General features: G+C 41.6%; 1 long non-coding RNA gene across 1 annotated transcript; it reads left to right on the top strand.

Moving 5' to 3' along the window:
- Positions 1-337: 337 nt before the first annotated feature.
- LOC133749513 (uncharacterized) lies at positions 338-2414 on the top strand. The gene is made up of 3 exons (XR_009864589.1): positions 338-400; positions 1142-1205; positions 2216-2414. It is a non-coding gene; the product is annotated as an uncharacterized LOC133749513 (long non-coding RNA).
- Positions 2415-4613: the final 2199 nt, after the last annotated feature.

Genomic DNA, 4613 nt, shown 5'->3' with positions numbered 1-4613 from the left:
TATAAAGTATTGTTTCCTTTACAAATTATCAGCTGGTCTAGTTCCTCGTGTTTTGAAAGATAAGGTAATTCCTGCTTTGGATATTAAAGGTCTGACCCCAGGAACTGCAAAGGTAACAAAAGAAGAGCTTCACTGAATCTCAGATGTGCTATGAACGTAGACGAGTCTAATGCTATGTAACCATGATTTTCATTTGAAACCTCAAATATTTGACCACCATTTGTAGACTCACATTGCAAATTCATAAAGGTACTTTTGAAATGAGATAGACCATGATTGCCAGGGAGGTGGGGACATTGTGTTACATTGTGAGTACTCATCTGACTTTTGCTCAGCAAAACCTTTCTCCAGACACTGCAGACACTCAGCATGGACTCCCCACTGAAGAGGAGCTTTTGGGGTGAGTAATTGAGGGGGCATCTGTGATAGGACAGGTGTCTGAGGCCTGGGCAGCGCTGGATAAGCTCATGTGCTGTTCATGAAGCAGTTTCTGAGAGAGGCAGAGAAGGGGAGAGAGAGAGAGAGGAGGAGAGGGAGAGAGAGAGAGAGAGAGAGAGAGAGAGAGAGAGAGAACATAGGTTCTTTAGATATGTGTCTTAGCAGAAATGAATATCACATTTCTCTCTAAGTGGTGCATGATTTATATATTAACTCAAGTAACTGTCCTCCTTTTACTTCATTGCAAAAGTTACAACTCCAGTAGACGCACTCCATGCACCTACTCCCCTTTCTGCCTCTTTGTTTACTTACTTCAAACAAAGTGTGTTAGTGATGTGGATCCTTTAAAGGCCAGTTCTCAGGAAGCTGAGGAGAGTTTGGCTTCTCAATATATTTTCAGTACCTGAAACATCTGTTCTTCCCTTTCATTCCTGAAATTCAGACTAGAGCTCAGGCCTTGTTTCTATGGATGCAGCAGTTGTTGTTAGAGTTATTTCGACTACAAACAGACTTTTCAATTCTCATGCTTTTTGTGCATGCTTCATAGTTCCAAGTCTTATCTTGGGCTTTTCTTCCTCTTTTCTTTGATCTTTTGCCAGGAAAATCTTAAAAGGCAAAGCAAATTTGTGGTGTTTGCTTATTTTAACTCTGCAGTTCGAAGATGGGAGTACCACAAGTATCAAAAGCCCTTTTCTTGCTGCAGGTGACGGTCGCTGACTGAAGAAACATGCCTGGCATGGAAGTGTTTGGGGGAAATTTATCTAAGGGTAAAGCCACGATTTCATGTAAAAGTGCAATTAAAACATCAGTTTCTTTTGGTGCAGTCTGTTTTGAATCCATGCATGGTATTTTCACAAGATACCTTCTCCAAGAACTTTTGGAAGACCTCTTCTATGTCCATAAGACTGTATATGTGTATTTTGGATGTCACATTCACATTACTCATGTCCAAAACCTTAAAATTAAAGATAACATGGAGGGGAGTGAGGATTATTATGTGAGTCAGAATACTTTCAAAAAACAAGAGTTGATAATTTTAGTTTGTGCTCATTATTGAAGGAGGGAGCAAGTGAGAACGATGCCTTTTTTGGTCAAAGTGTTATGTGTCTACAGAAACACACAAAATATATTTTAGTGAAAGAACCTCTTTTATATAAAGAAAAGCTTTGAATAACTTCTTTCTGGCCATTTTTTTAAAAACTTTTTTTTAAAAAATTTATTGGAAAGACAGAGTTACAGAGAGAGGGAGAGACAGAGAGGTCTTCCATCCGATGGTTCGCTTCCCAGACGGCCACAACAGCTGGAGCTATGCCGATCCGAAGCCAGGAGCCAGGAGCTTCATCTGGGTCTCCCACTTGAGTGCAGAGGCCCAAGGACTTGGGCCATCTTCCACTAATATCCCAGGCCATAGCAGAGAGCTGGATTGGAAGTAGAGCAGCCGGGACTAGAACCAGTGCCCATATGGGATGCTGGAGCTTCAGGCCAGGGCTTTAACCCACAGCGCTGGCCCCCTACTGGCCATTTTTCACATTATCCCTGCAGATGTCAGAAACAGTAAATAAGAATGTCTGTTGTCTATCTCACACGCAGTTTAACACAGGAGAGGTAGCTAGAAATGAGGTAAAGTGGAGGCAGCATTTTTTCTTCGGTTGCATACAGTGTATTTTTTTTTTTTCTTTTCTTTCTAACAAGTTGAAGGAATCAGATGGTGTTTGTTCACAAGAACGTTTCGTAAGTTGAGATACGAGTTTAGTGCTTTCTGTCTTGTGTGCAATAGGTCAAACTTCAAACTCTGAGTTGGGAAAAGGAAAAGCAATGGGACCCTGCCAGGCACAACATCAGATTTCACAGTCTCAACCTGCCTGGTTCTGTGAGTTGTCAGCCGTGAGCCACCCATCCTAGTGAAGGTCTGGATTACTCAAGAGTCTGCTCAATGGCCTCACACTCAGCAGATCCTTGCTGAGGCTCTCATACAACTCTGCCTCCACCTCTCTGGAGGTTTTATTTGGAAGAGAGAAATAGTTCTTAAAAATAAAGGATTATAAAAGTGGGTTCTCTTATCTTTCATCTGCTGATTCACTCCTCTAATTAATATCGGTAACACTATTAAAGGTTCCATCTGGGTCACCGTTATGTTACTAGTTTGCTTATTAATAAATTCACAATATTAAAAAACCTTGTGGGTTCTTGTCTCTTATTCAGAGAAGAATTCTGAATACTGACACAAATAAACGAGGCAGCATGATTAAGTTTTAAGCTTTTTATTTAGTGAGAGAAATATATAGGAGAGTGAGGACCCTGTCTAAAAGAGAAAGGGAAATCTGGATTCATACTGAACACTAGGAGGCAGCCACATGGAGAAACGTGCAGGCCAGGAAGCATGGAATGGGTAGCCCAAAGGCCACATGCCCCGAAGGCACGGGGGCAGGACAGGACCGATAAGGCAAAAAGGGCAAAAGGGGGTGGGCCCACCGTGTTTCAGGTCTTTAATCCACTTCCGAAGGGGTGTGGCTAATTAGTCTGATTGGCAGGTGGGTGTACAGGTGTGGTCAGGTAGGGGCATGAGGTCACACCAGGACATGGTGAAGGCGTGGTCTTCCAGATTACAATCCTAGTCAATTGTATTTTATATGCCTGTCTACAACACAATGACTTCAATGACTGGAGCTAGTCCTGTCTGAAGCCAAGAGCCAGGAGTCAGGAGCTTCATCCGGGTCTCCCCTGTGGGTGGCAAGAGCGCAAACACAGGCCATCTTCCACTACTTTTACAGGCCAATTAGCAGGGAGCTGGATAGGAAGTGAAGCAACCAAGACTCTAACCAGTACCCATATGGGATGCTGCACTGCAGGCTGTGGATTTACCTACTACACCACAAGGCCATTCCAGATGTTTTAGTTTTAAGAAGAGTAATTTGGATAGAGATTTGGTTGAGTTACTTCTACAGAGCCTTGTGAACTGATATTCCTAGGTCCAGGACAATTGGAATTGGTTTTAGGCTGCACTGTTGGAGCAACGAATGATAATGATCTGACAGCAAGGAGATACACAGCCAAATACAAAGCATTGGGATAACTTCCTCCAAAGAGGAGATAATGTGATATTCAATTATTTGAAAAGGTTGTTTGCTGATTCTTTGCACCTGTCTCTATGTTACAGGTAGGGGCTAATCTTCAGGCAAGTTTGTTTGCTGATTTTCTTAGAGTTAAGATCTGTTAAAAAAATCTGTTAATTATTTGCACTGTGATACAAATTATGATCTTCAAAACCAAAAAGCTAAAACAATCATATTTCAGTGGTAATAAGGCAAAATGTTGACATGACTTTTTTTTTTTTTTTCCTGTCTTTCTTGCGTGTGCCTAACGCTGTTTATGCCTTTGGGATCTGCTTTTGATTGTGGTTTTTATTTTAGGTTACCTTGGAAAATCTGTGTCAGAGGCCCAGATTCCTTATGTTTAGGCAAATCAAGGGGCTGAAGTGGGTAAGGACAAATAGTTTTTAATGAGCTAATGTGGTCACAGAAATTCTCACCTTCAATCAGTGAGCACTTCTGCTCCATTTCAACTCTAATGCTCTTAACCAGACAATTAGCATGGTTAGGAGGCTTGTCTGGCGGAGCAGACAGAATATATGAACATTGTGTACGTGTGATTCAAGTGATACCCTTAAATCTATCTTAATTGTGTTAATTTATTTCATCACTTCCCTTATGTTGCCTGCTGTGTGCTTTAAATTCCTTTAATAACCAAATGGTTTGAGCATTTTAATTTTGTCCATGAGCTGTTATTTTTTTTGACTTCGGAATAATAGAATACTTTTCTGTTGCTGCTGTAACAAATTGCTACTAACTTAGTGGTGGAAAACAACAGATATTTATTGCTTTACAATCTAAATATCAGAGACACAAAATGGGGCACTGGGTTCAACTTATGGTGGCAATTGGACTGTGTTCTTTTCTGGAGAGGTGAGGAGAAATATCTTTTTTGCCTCCTTCTCAACTTGCAAAGTCCATACTCATTTCTTGGTCTGACTGCCTTCCATTTCCAAAACTATCAATGGCAGGTTCTGACTTTTGTTCCTCCCTCTTCTACATTTAAGGATCCTCATTGGCTGGCGCCACGGCTCACTAGGCTAATCCTCTGCCTGCGGCGCCGGCACCTCGGTTTCTAGTCCCGGT

This window comes from Lepus europaeus, chromosome 2 (assembly GCF_033115175.1).
Source record: "Lepus europaeus isolate LE1 chromosome 2, mLepTim1.pri, whole genome shotgun sequence".
NCBI lineage: Eukaryota > Metazoa > Chordata > Mammalia > Lagomorpha > Leporidae > Lepus > Lepus europaeus.
This window is presented reverse-complemented; position numbering and strand designations above follow the sequence as displayed.